The following is a 14,622-nucleotide window of genomic DNA, read 5'->3' as shown; positions in this document are numbered from 1 at the left end:
TTGGGGGAGAGAATTTGAAGTCTAGAAGGTATCCCTGAGATATGATCTCTAACGCCCAGGGATCCTGGACATCTCTTGCCCAAGCCTGGGCGAAGAGAGAAAGTCTGCCCCCCCACTAGATCCATTCCCGGATCGGGGGCCCTCGATTCATGCTGTCTTAGGGGCAGCAGCAGGTTTCCTGGCCTGCTTGCCCTTGTTCCAGGACTGGTTAGGTCTCCAGCCTTGTCTGTAGCGAGCAACAGCTCCTTCCTGTTTTGGTGCAGAGGAAGTTGATGCTGCTCCTGCTTTGAAATTACGAAAGGAATGAAAATTAGACTGTCTAGCCTTAGGTTTGGCTCTGTCTTGAGGCAGGGCATGGCCTTTACCTCCTGTAATGTCAGCGATAATTTCTTTCAACCCGGGCCCGAATAAGGTCTGCCCTTTGAAAGGTATATTAAGCAATTTAGATTTAGAAGTAACGTCAGCTGACCAGGATTTTAGCCACAGTGCTCTGCGTGCCTGAATGGCGAATCCGGAATTCTTAGCCGTAAGCTTAGCCGTAAGTTTAGTTAAATGTACTACGGCATCTGAAATAAATGAGTTGGCTAACTTAAGGGCTTTAAGCTTGTGTGTAATCTCATCTAATGGAGCTGATTCAAGTGTCTCTTCCAGAGACTCAAACCAAAATGCTGCTGCAGCCGTGACAGGCGCAATGCATGCAAGAGGTTGCAATATAAAACCTTGTTGAACAAACATTTTCTTAAGGTAACCCTCTAACTTTTTATCCATTGGATCTGAAAAGGCACAGCTATCCTCCGGGATAGTGGTACGCTTAGCTAAAGTAGAAACTGCTCCCTCCACCTTAGGGACCGTTTGCCATAAGTCCCGTGTGGTGGCGTCTATCCCACTCCTTAGTAACAATTTCAGTAAGTCTCTTAGGTATAGGAAAAACGTCAGTACTCGCCGGTACCGCAAAATATTTATCCCACCTACACATTTTCTCTGGTATTGCAACTGTGTTACAATCATTCAGAGCCGCTAACACCTCCCCTAGTAATACACGGAGGTTTTCCAGCTTAAATTTAAAATTTGAAATATCTGAATCCAGTTTGTTTGGATCAGAACCGTCACCCGCAGAATGAAGCTCTCCGTCCTCATGTTCTGCAAATTGTGACGCAGTGTCTGACATGGCCCTAATATTATCAGCGCACTCTGTTCTCACCCCAGAGTGATCACGCTTACCTCTTAGTTCTGGTAATTTAGCCAAAACTTCAGTCATAACAGTAGCCATATCCTGTAATGTGATTTGTAATGGCCGCCCAGATGTACTCGGCGCTACAATATCACGCACCTCCCGAGCGGGAGATGCAGGTACTGACACGTGAGGCGAGTTAGTCGGCATAACTCTCCCCTCGTTGTTTGGTGAAATATGTTCAATTTGTACAGATTGACTTTTATTTAAAGTAGCATCAATACAGTTAGTACATAAATTTCTATTGGGCTCCACTTTGGCTTTAGCACATATAGCACAGATATCTTCCTCTGAATCAGACATGTTTAACACACTAGCAAATAAACTAGCAACTTGGAAATACTTTTCAAGTAATTTACTATAATATGAAAACGTACTGTGCCTATAAGAAGCACAGAAAAAGTTATGACAGTTGAAAATTAATAAACTGAAAAGTTATAGCATCAAATCTTTGTAAAAAACACAATTTTAGCAAAGGATTTCTCCCATTAGCAAAGGATAACTAACCCTGATAGCAGAAAAAAATAAATAAATACAGAAATAAACGTTTTTTTATCACAGTCAACTAAATTCTCACAGCTCTGCTGTGAGTGATTACCTCCCTCAAAACAAGTTTTGAAGACCCCTGAGTTCTGTAGAGATGAACCGGATCATGCAGGGAAGACAATAAACTTCTGACTGAATTTTTTGATGCGTAGCAAAAGCACCAAAAAAGGCCCCTCCCCCTCACACATAACAGTGAGAGAGATCAGTAAACTGTCATAAATTAAATAAAACGACTGCCAAGTGGAAAAAAATAGTGCCCAAAACATTTTTTCACCCAGTACCTCAGAAAATTAAACGATTTTACATGCCAGCAAAAAACGTTTAACATTAATAAATTGAGTGTTATTAAAAAGCCTGTTGCTAGTCCCTGCAAATTAGGCTAAAGTTTTATGCATACAGTATAATTCCAGTGAAGTGCCATTCCCCAGAATACTGAAGTGTAAAATATACATACATGACAGCCTGATACCAGTTGCTGCTACTGCATTTAAGGCTGAGTTTACATTATATCGGTATGGCAGAAATTTCTCATCAATTCCATTGTCAGAAAATAATAAGCTGCTACATACCTCTTTGCAGATTAATCTGCCCGCTGTCCCCTGATCTGAAGTTTACCTCTCCTCATATGGCCGAGAAACAGCAATATGATCTTAACTACTCCGGCTAAAATCATAGAAAAACTCAGGTAGATTCTTCTTCAAATTCTACCAGAGAAGGAATAACACACTCCGGTGCTATTATAAAATAACAAACTTTTGATTGAAGGTATGAAACTAAGTATAATCACCACAGTCCTCTCACACATCCTATCTATTCGTTGGGTGCAAGAGAATGACTGGTAATGGCAGTTAGGGGAGGAGCTATATAGCAGCTCTGCTGGGTGAATCCTCTTGCACTTCCTGTTGGGGAGGAGTTAATATCCCATAAGTAATGGATGATCCGTGGACTGGATACACTTAACAAGAGAAATACTGGCATCTAATTAGGTTTGTCATCTGTCTTCCAAGAACATACTAAATGACCTGTTGGTGAATGTGGTAATTTGGGGTCACAATAACCCCTCTCCAAAGCTGTACCTTGGAACCCACCACCGTTAAACTTGCTATTTATATTTTTTGACAACTGAGTAGTGATTTTTTTCCCTTGTCTGCCACAAGCTCACAAATCAATTATTTTACCTTTGTGGCCACCAGTAACACACACAGTAGTGTTTTAACAATTGTGACTGCTAGTAGCACAAACCAAGCATTGGTTTTACATCCCCATGATTACCAATACAAAACACAGAGCAGTAATTTTACCCCAGTAGCTACAATTAACACACACATAGATTTATTTATATTTTCTACCATCTTCTAACACGTTTAATGTTGCTTCATATTTGTAATGAATGCAAATTAAGGAGAACTTTAAAATTCAGCTGACACTATAGACTAAAAAATAGACATTAAAATGTCCAGTATTTTTGTATAGATTTTACTGGACAGCCTGCTGAATTATTGGACTGTCCAATTGAATACTGGACAACTGGCAACCCTACATCTAAACAATGTCTCCCAGGATACCCATGATTACTCTGCAAAATCACAATTCTACAACCCATTTATCACATGTATTTATACAGGGTGTTTTGTACGATGCCTGGATATGTAGCTATGTCCTGCATGTGAGATTACTAGTATTCTGCCTGCAATCTGTATGTATGATTAATTATTATTTATCTGCAGTCTTGCTGTGGGTGTTATGCAGTATACTCCTATTGAAGGGATTAAATCATTTTTGGTTTGTTACTGGGAACTAGGGGTGCGATCCCATATACGGCGCAGGTTTTGGCGCAAGCGTGGAAACCTGCGCCGCCCGTAATTTCACCTCGCACATCAGGGTATTATATATACCCCGCCGGCAGTTCCTAAAGTGCCGTAAGTCTGATAAACTAGCGATGTCCAGAAATGAGCGTAACTACAAATTTCTGGAGTCGCTAGTGACTAAAGGCACTTTAGAAACTGCCGGCGCCTAAGAAAAGTAAAGATAATTTTAAATCTCCCGTAACAGTCTAACCTGCCACCCAAAAATAGCCCGACACGTAAAACCCCTATATCCGCAATCCCCCCTCTCACTACTAATAATAAATGTATTAACCCCTAGACCGACAACCCCCCACAACGCAATAAGCCTAATTATTAACCCCTAAACCGCCATAGCCCACATAGGCTATTAAATGTATTAACCCCTAATCTGCCACCGCCACTATAATAAATTTATTAACCCCTTAACCTAAGTCTAACCCTAACCCTAAACCCCCTAACTTAAATATTATTTAAATAAATCTAAATAAAATTACTATTATTAACTAAATTATTCCTATTTAGATAAAATATTTTTTATTAAACCACAAACCTCCTCATTACACTTCAGATACATTACATGTAGGATACATTAAGCAAGCACAAAGAAAATCACAAAAAAAAACAGAGAAAAACATTCGGCTGCATGATAAAGAATACCTTACTCATACTTATATAATAAGGTGCGAATGGTTCCCAGCTGAAGACAGTTCCTTGAGCAGAGTTTCCAATAAAACCCTCTGTATTTATTTTTATCCTCATGTCTATAAGATATCTCCAATTAAATTATGCTGCTACCTATGCTGTAGTCTGTTTCAGTGTATATGGAGGTTTCTCCCCTTTTCATATTTTTCCTTCCATTACTTCTTTTATACATCCTTGGATATATGACTCTTTGTTAGAAGTAACTAGTCATGGGGGGTCAGATTCACATAACTTTAGCTTTATCGTTAATCTAATTAGAACAGATAAACAAAACTCAACATTTCTCATAACATAACAAATTAAACTAATGGAGTCACGGGTACCTCACGCCTTTTATCTCACTTATATTGCTATTAGTAGCTTCCTCATCAATTTTCCTTATATTAAATAATCTCTCGTGTCAGATCAGCGACTATCTTCCTCTAAAGGAATCCCTGTCTTTCTTCCTACCTTATTTCTGCACCCTCTTTAGTTATCCAGTAAAACCAGATCTTCTGGAACGTAGGCCCTGTGTCCTGTATATAAGCTGCTGTCTCGTACATTAAGTAAACCATCTGTATTCTATTAAGGACCTCTGTCCACGTCGGTGTCTCGCTTTTCCAATATTTAGCTATAGCTATTCTTGTAGTGGTACATAAAATTCGAATAAAAGTGTTTATGTGTGGGTTTAGTCTTGGGACCGTCTCATGCAACAATGCCTGGGCTGGTGTGAGCGAGATCTGTTCGGTTAACAGGGTGCTCAGCAATAGAGACAACTCTCGCCAAATGGTTTGGACTCTAGGGCATTCCCACCACATATGGAGATATGTTCCTCTGATCCCACACCCTCTGTAGCATAGTCTAGAGTTTCCCGGTGTCATATGAGATGTTTTCATGGGTGTTAAGTACCATCTAAAGGTTGTTTTCAGTACGTTCTCTCTAAGGTCTGCGCTCATAAGGCCTTTACTAGCATAATAAAATATATCATTCCATTTGTCAATCGCATACTCTCCAGCAATATCCTCCTCCCAGTTTAGCAGCAGTGTAGATTTAGTTACATTGTTATTTTCTTGTAGTGATATGTATAACCTAGAAATTGCTTTCTTGGGTCTAATGGCTGCTGAGCATAGGTTTTCGAGAGTCGTCCTTTGACTATGTGTCTTGGCCCTGTTGATATATGGTTGTATAGCTGAAATGACCTGTAGGTAGAGGAACCATTGTATCTGTATATGCTCTAACTTCTGTCTAAGTTGTGTAAAGGTCAATAATTTACCTTGTGACTGCATATCTGCCACCCTGTATAGGCCTTTGTTTTCCCATTTCTTTATATGGTATATAAATTCCTTATTTATCAAATGTTTTAATGGTATCAGTAGAGATTGTTTAGGTATCAGCTTCCCTATCCTTTGTATCTTAGTCCATTGTTGCTTGGTCATTTGTGTAGTTTTGTTTTGATAAACCCCTGTGTCTTTATTCTTTAGAATACCCCAGAGGATATCGTCGGGTTCCTCCATCCCCCCCAAAGCTGCTTCTAAAGCAGGCCAGAGAACATCTTTCTGTCTTCTCGCAAGTATTGAGTCCTGCGCCAGTCTAGCTGCTTTATAGTAGTCATGTAAGTTGGGGGCCCCCACTCCCCCCAATTGTCTGTGTCTCGTCAGAATTTGATGTGGAATCCTCGGGTGTTTGTTGTCCCTTAAGAATCTATGTATGTCTCGTTGAAGATTATCTAAATCTAAGTTATTGACTTTAATTGGGAGGACCCTAAATAGATAGAGGATTCTGGGCAGAATCGTCATCTTGACGGCAGATAGTCTCCCATACCAAGAAAAACCCATCTTCCTCCATTTTCCTAAGTCTGATCTAATTGCCTTGTATATGGGAAGGTAATTTGCGGCGTATAACTTTGAGGAGTGAGTGGTCAATTTTATCCCCAGGTATTTTAGCCCCTCTGAAACCCACTTAAAATCAAAGTTTGTCTCAATCGTCTTAATGGTATGTTTAGGTATCGACAGGGGAAGTGCTTCACATTTATCCACATTAATTTTATAACCCGATATCTGAGAAAATAATTGTATGGCCTGATATACATGTGGCAGTGAGATCAGTGGTTTCGAGATGGTTAGTAGCACATCATCTGCGAACAAAGTAATCTTATGATGTATCGTCCCTACCTCTAGTCCCCAGATATCCGGGCAGTTGCGTATATATGCAGCAAAGGGTTCTATGCAAAGCGCAAAAATCAAGGGCGACAGAGGGCATCCCTGCCGTGTGCCATTGAGTATATGTATGGTTTTTGACTGATGTCCAATTGCTCTGACCTGGGCTGTAGGTGTCGAATATAGTCCTTCAATAGCGTTCATAAACCGTCCCTTAAATCCCATTAATGTCAGCAATCGCAGCATGTATTTCCAATCAACCCGGTCGAATGCCTTCTCCGCATCTAAAGATAAGATCAGAGAAGGCATCCCCCTATCCCGGAGAAAGTCAATGACCGATACCATCCTTCGAATATTATCAGGGGCCTCCCTGTCTTTAACAAATCCAACTTGGTCAGGGTGTATGACTGAGGGTAGGATGTGTTTCAGCCTGTTGGCTAAGATTTTGGTAACTATTTTAAGATCCTGGTTGATAAGGGAAATCGGTCTATAATTAGCGTAAAAATGAGGGTCCCTCCCCTGTTTTGGTATCTCCACTATCCTGGCCTGAAGCAGTTCTATAGGTATATCTCCCCCTTCCATAATGTGATTGGCAAATACTACTAGGTGAGGTATTAGAGTGTCCCTGAAAGCTTTATAATATTCCCCCGAGAAACCATCTGGGCCCGGGGCTTTGCTTGGCTTAAGATCTTTGATAGCTGCTCGGACCTCTGCATAAGTAATTTTAGCATTAAGGGTCTCTCTATCTGCCTCAGTAATTGGTTTCAGGTTTGCTTTATGTAGGAAAGAGTCAAATAGTTTGTCCGTCTGGGGGGAATGTTGCACTTTAGTCCCATTGTACAGTTCACTATAAAATTGTGCAAATGTGTCCACAATTTCCTGTGGGTGGGATGTCATATGACCGTTTGAATTCTGTATGTTTGGGATTGATAATGCCTGATAGTTGTCTCTAATTTTTTTCGCTAGGTATTTATCTGGCTTGTTGGAGAAAATGAAGTAATTTGTTTTCAATCTGTGTGCTGCCTTTACGGATTGTTCGTTCAATATGGCTTGTAGCTTATTTTTAGTGGTTATCAGTTGTGTCAATATATCTTGGGATTTAGTTATTCTGTGTGTCTTTTCTAATGAAGTAATCTCCGAGTATAGCTGCCTTAATAGAAGGGTATATTGTTTCCTAGCTGTTGTCTTTTCTTTAATCAGTACACCCCTAATCACTGCCTTATGTGCCGCCCATGGTATGATAGGATTGTTTGTGGTATCTAGATTAATCCGCCAATATTCTTCTAGATCTTTAAGGATTTTATCCTTGATGATCGGGTTTTTGATACAGGATGGATCATATGTCCAAGATTTCGTTCTCTTTGGGTCTAACAGGTCACCTAAATTGAGTTTAGTGATTGAATGGTCTGACCATACACAAGGAAGAATATCTATATGTTGTAATATTGATTGGAGTATCTGACTCGTATATATATAGTCTATCTTCGTGTAGCTATTGTGTGCTGATGAATAGAATGTAGTGTCTCTGGCATCCCCATGGAGTATCTGCCAAGTGTCCTGCAGTGTGTGCTGCTCAAGCATCCCCCCTATGTTTTTAGCTACCCCTCTCTGTCTTTGTTTCTTTTTAGATTGCAAATTGGCCGTGTCTTTTGTTAATGCTTGTATGTCTATGTTAAAGTCTCCTGCCAGAACTATACGTATCCTAGACCAATCAGTCAGCAGGTGGGATATGTTTTGGAAGAATTTATCTTGTTGCTCATTTGGAGCGTACACATTACAGAAGAGTATATCTATTCCTCCTATTTGGCCAGACACCAGGAGGTACCTGCCCTCCTTGTCTGCTATTGTTTCTTTGTGTGTGAAGGGAATGGAAGAATGAATAAGAATAGAAACTCCTCTTTTTTTGGAGTCTATTGTGGAATGGAATTGCTGTGGGAAATCCTTTGCCCAGTATTTTGGTATGGTGGAGTGTAGGAAATGTGTTTCCTGATGGAAAATGACATTAGCCCTCAGTCGCCTATAGTTAGTCATTGCAGTCCTTCTTTTTATGTCAGTGTTAAGGCCTCTCGCGTTGTGTGAGAGTAATGTAATGACATTCTTAAAGGTATGGTTGTACTCTACTCTTTTCTTACAGATATTTGAAAATTTAAAGGGTACCTTAATCACCATCTGATGAGACCTCTCCCAGAATCTCGCCGATCTACTCATAATTGATGAGCTCTGTGTGCGTGTAAGGCATCCCGTGACTCCAAACAACAAAGAAAATATAAACATTAATATAACTAATAACTTAACATTGTAAAATAATGTACTACACAACATGTGTCAATACCACCACGGTGTGTGTTCCGTACGCGGTCACAACAAAAACCACAATAATAATTATCATATAAGTATTAATGAACATACAGTCGTTCTTTAGACCTAGTGCCTCCTCAACCCCTCTCTCTGTCGTGAGGTTAAGAATCTTCCTCTATAGCTCATATTCCTATAACAGGAAAATAAAAAAAATGTTCAAGTGGGTTACTGTTCTGTTTATATCTGAGTCTCAGGTTTTGGCTTTCTTTTTAGTAACTTTTTTCCATCTTGGTCTCTGAGGTTTTGCTTGAGAGTGAGAGGGTTCCGAAGAGCCGGCTGTTGCTTCCCCCTCTACAGTTTCTGGCGGGTCCAGCTCCAAGAATTTGCAAATATCAGGTATTTCTGCTGTGGATTTGATCGTGGCTGTTCTGCCGTTCCTCATAACATGCAGGGCAAAGGGGAAACCCCATCTATATGGAATGTGGTGCTTTCTGAGGAGGAGGGTGAGCGGTCGAAGGGTAAATCTTCTTTGCAGGGTTTTGATGCAGAGATCCTGGAAAAACTGGACAACATTACCCTGGAATTTAAACGTGGGATTATGTCTGGCAGCTGTTAATATTTTTTCTCTGTCAGGAAATCTCAGAAGCTTAAGTATCACATCTCTCGGGGGTTGCTCTGGTTTAGGCTTTGCTCTGAGGGCCCTATGGGCTCTTTCTATTTGGATTTCAGAGTCGGCTGGTGCTCCCAATATTGCCCTGAATAGCTGTTGGAGGTATTCATATAGGTCTTCGGCTCCGATTGTCTCGGGAACCCCTTTAAGTCGAATATTGGATCTTCTGCTCCTATTTTCGATGTCTTCAATTTTCTCTTCCAGCTCTGTTATTGTTTGTTGTTGGGTTGTCAGTGTTTGAGATACTTCAGCCATTTCTTCGCCCATTTCCTCAGTTGCGGTTTCTAAGGAATCCACCCGAGTCCCTAGTTCTGAGATCTCAGTTTTGATACCAGTGAGACTGTTAGTAATTGTTTCTTGGAAGTTATCCATCTTTTCCCAGAGTTTATCGAAGTTGGACGCAATATCCTGCTTGGATACCAAGGCATGGAGGTCCGCCTTAGTCACAGGGGTCATGTCCTCAAGATCTCCCTCATTTTCAGATTCAGGATCTTCCTCAGCTTCATTTGAGAGAAGCTCTTTATTTTTATGGATTCTGGGTGTTCTAAAGAATGCCTCCATAGATGCGGATTTCTGCACTTTATCTGCTTTGTTCCCTTTCCTAGTCGACATTCTGAATATCTCTTCAGACCACCCCCTTCCGTGGGTCAATTAGGTAGTTTAGGGAATCTTGCAGGAGATAATAAAAACTAGGATCTCTTGACGTTCTTTGACGTATTGAAGGTTATAATACTGATTTCCCTTTTCAGAACCCTCCTCCTCTATATGGTTAGGGGCGTGATTCTGTATATTTATCTTACATCTCCTTCTTCTTAGAGTGCTTTAAATGGTATATATATGTGATATCATGAGGGACGAATAGTGTGAGGTGGAAAAGGCACTATTCCGTTTACATCTGTACTAATTTGTCTTAGTCTATGAGGTATTGTTGGACCATTCTAACACACAGCTTTACATCTTCAAGTTCTTTAACATCTCAGTGGCTTTGTTTTGTGCACATGGGTCTCCATGCGTTCATCTATCTTGTAGCTTGAGGTCTGGACAGCCCCACTGGTCTCTATACCCCAGGGCAGTTGTCCCCACTGGACAGAGACGGGCAAGGATATTAGGGTATGACCCACTGACACTGCGTTCAGCAGGAAAGGAAGGGGATAAAGACCAGTCCGGCAATGAGTTTTTGCATTCAATAATGTTTAGTGTCTCTGTGAGCAAACTCTGTAGTTATGCAGCGAGAGTTATGTGAAGCTATCCAGTTGCTATGGGAGCTGCAGACCGTGTGCACAATTCAGCTTATTAAATCTTCTGTCAGGTAGCGTAATCTAGCTGTTCACTAGATGGATTGTCGCCCACGGAAATATTTATTACAGTTTGTTAGAGCTGTTAAAGCTAGGACATCTATTTGAGTCTTGCAGGGTCCCCAGTAAAGAAAGTACTTCCAACAGACCAAAATATTAAATTATGTGCCTTTAAGTGTAAATAAAGGAGCTTTTGGTCCTTCTGGAGGTGATGGAGGGTCAGAGGATATGCAACACCCTTGGGGGGTTGAACTCTCTCAAATGTGGAGCAAAGCTATGCCCTGTTATATTATATCAGCAAGGCTACCCTGTCAAAAAGGCTCATGGGAATGTAGGGGCCAAGATATGGGTCTAGCTGAGTGAGAGAGCCCTTGAAATGATAATAGCCTGTTATTAGTGTGCTGTATATGAGGGTAGGTGGCCGCAAGTCTCACTTGTTTTACAGGTCAATGTGCTTGGTGTTGATTCAGGTGACAGTAAGTAGAATGTGGCACACACACCTTTTATTAGATTTAATGTATTGTGCAACTTTTTGGCATTCAGCCAGTCCCAGGAACAGCTGTAATGCGCAGATGTCGTTCCGGAGCGGAGCCCCGACCCTCCGGAACAGACAGTACTGCGGTTTGAGCGTGTAAGTAGCACCTGTTGGATTTCTCCACTTAGGAGCAGGATGACCTAGTGTAACGTGTGAGTGTCGGGAGGTCTCCTGTCTCGTAGCCGCAAGGCTAGATCTTAGATTGCCCTGCTGGGTCTCACTCTGGTATTAACAGGCACTTTCTCTTCCGGTGCCTCTTCAGACCACCCCCTTCCGTGGGTCAATTAGGTAGTTTAGGGAATCTTGCAGGAGATAATAAAAACTAGGATCTCTTGACGTTCTTTGACGTATTGAAGGTTATAATACTGATTTCCCTTTTCAGAACCCTCCTCCTCTATATGGTTAGGGGCGTGATTCTGTATATTTATCTTACATCTCCTTCTTCTTAGAGTGCTTTAAATGGTATATATATGTGATATCATGAGGGACGAATAGTGTGAGGTGGAAAAGGCACTATTCCGTTTACATCTGTACTAATTTGTCTTAGTCTATGAGGTATTGTTGGACCATTCTAACACACAGCTTTACATCTTCAAGTTCTTTAACATCTCAGTGGCTTTGTTTTGTGCACATGGGTCTCCATGCGTTCATCTATCTTGTAGCTTGAGGTCTGGACAGCCCCACTGGTCTCTATACCCCAGGGCAGTTGTCCCCACTGGACAGAGACGGGCAAGGATATTAGGGTATGACCCACTGACACTGCGTTCAGCAGGAAAGGAAGGGGATAAAGACCAGTCCGGCAATGAGTTTTTGCATTCAATAATGTTTAGTGTCTCTGTGAGCAAACTCTGTAGTTATGCAGCGAGAGTTATGTGAAGCTATCCAGTTGCTATGGGAGCTGCAGACCGTGTGCACAATTCAGCTTATTAAATCTTCTGTCAGGTAGCGTAATCTAGCTGTTCACTAGATGGATTGTCGCCCACGGAAATATTTATTACAGTTTGTTAGAGCTGTTAAAGCTAGGACATCTATTTGAGTCTTGCAGGGTCCCCAGTAAAGAAAGTACTTCCAACAGACCAAAATATTAAATTATGTGCCTTTAAGTGTAAATAAAGGAGCTTTTGGTCCTTCTGGAGGTGATGGAGGGTCAGAGGATATGCAACACCCTTGGGGGGTTGAACTCTCTCAAATGTGGAGCAAAGCTATGCCCTGTTATATTATATCAGCAAGGCTACCCTGTCAAAAAGGCTCATGGGAATGTAGGGGCCAAGATATGGGTCTAGCTGAGTGAGAGAGCCCTTGAAATGATAATAGCCTGTTATTAGTGTGCTGTATATGAGGGTAGGTGGCCGCAAGTCTCACTTGTTTTACAGGTCAATGTGCTTGGTGTTGATTCAGGTGACAGTAAGTAGAATGTGGCACACACACCTTTTATTAGATTTAATGTATTGTGCAACTTTTTGGCATTCAGCCAGTCCCAGGAACAGCTGTAATGCGCAGAAGTCGTTCCGGAGCGGAGCCCCGACCCTCCGGAACAGACAGTACTGCGGTTTGAGCGTGTAAGTAGCACCTGTTGGATTTCTCCACTTAGGAGCAGGATGACCTAGTGTAACGTGTGAGTGTCGGGAGGTCTCCTGTCTCGTAGCCGCAAGGCTAGATCTTAGATTGCCCTGCTGGGTCTCACTCTGGTATTAACAGGCACTTTCTCTTCCGGTGCCTCTTCGTGACATCACAGAGTAATGGCGCTTTTCGCGCCCTTTCAGCCCCGCACTGCCAGAGAGGATAACAAGTAGAGAATGAGCTTACTCAGTGCCGCTCCAGCTCACCTATACTCCCCCAGTCAGCCGCTTTCTCTGTAGTTAGAATTGGCAGGTGGGTCTGTGGGATCTCTGGGTTCCGCTCTGCTAGATGGGTAGTTATAGTGCCGGTTCCAATATCTCCTCCAGCAGGGAGAACAGAATGTAAATTTCTAGGCGCTCTGCTTCCACAGCTCATCAAACACCCATATGTGTGCAGGTGTCCCTAAAACTATACAGCAGACTACCTACAGACTTTGAAAATAATAAAAGTAAGCAGGAGCTCTTTCAGGTCACGTCTGCTCGTCTCTCAGGCTAGCTCCGCCCCCAATTATTCCTATTTAAAACTAAATACTTACCTATAAAATAAACCCTAAGATAGCTACAATATAATTAATAATTACATTGTAGCTATTTTAGGATTTATTTTTATTTTACAGGCAACTTTGTATTTATTTTAACTAGGTACAATAGCTATTAAATAGTACAATAGCTATTAAATAGTTAATCAGCTCTTTTACCTGTAAAAAAAAGAAATACAACCCCCCCCAACATTAAAACCCACACCCAACCTTACTCTAAAACCCACCCAATCCCCCCTTAAAAAAACCTAACACTACCCCATTGAAGATCACCCTACCTTGAACCGTCTTCACCCAGCCGGGCAGAAGTCTTCATCCAAGCGGCATCTTCTATCTTCTTCCATCCGACGAGGAGCTGCTCCATCTTGAAGACATCTGACGCGGAGCATGCTTCCTGGCCGACGGATGGCGTCCCTTGAATTCCGATTGGCTGATAGGATTCTATCAGCCAATCGGAATTAAGGTAGGAAAAATCCTTTTGGCTGATGCAATTTTGATTGGAACAGCCAATAGAATGCGAGGTCAATCCGATTGGCTGATTGCATCAGCCAATAGGATTTTTCCTACCTTAATTCCGATTGGCTGATAGAATCCTACCAGCCAATCGGAATTCAAGGGATGCCATCTTGGATGACGTCATTTAAAGGAACCTTCATTTGTCGTTAGTCCGTCGGCCAGGAAGGATGCTCCGCATCGGATGTCTTCAATAGTGATGTCGCGAACTGTTCGCCGGAGAACAGTTCCCGGCGAACTTGGCTTGTTCGCGTTCACCGCGGCGGGCGAACATATGCGATGTTCGATCCGCCCCCTATTTGTCATCATTGAGGAAACTTTGACCCTGTATCTCACAGCCTGCAGACCCATTTGAGCCAATCAACAGCAGACACTCCCTCACAGACCCTCCAAGCTCCTGGGCAGCAGCCATTTTAGATTCATTACAATCTTGCATTGTTAGTGAGAGGAGGTTTAGTGCTGCTGCTGCTGCTGATATTATAGGGAAATAGATAGCTAGGCTAGTGTATTTAGTGTCCACTACAGTCCTGAAGGACTCATCTAATCTCTACTGTAAGGACAGCACCCCAAAAAGCCCTTTTTAGGGCTAGAACTTCAGCCCAAAAAGCCCTTTTTAGGGCTAGAACTTCAGCCCAAAAAGCCCTTTTTAGGGCTAGAACTTCAGTCGTTTTTTGTTTTTTTTTTAGTTGTAA

This window comes from Bombina bombina, chromosome 2 (genome assembly GCF_027579735.1).
Source record: "Bombina bombina isolate aBomBom1 chromosome 2, aBomBom1.pri, whole genome shotgun sequence".
NCBI lineage: Eukaryota > Metazoa > Chordata > Amphibia > Anura > Bombinatoridae > Bombina > Bombina bombina.
Note: the sequence above shows the minus strand (reverse complement) of the source record.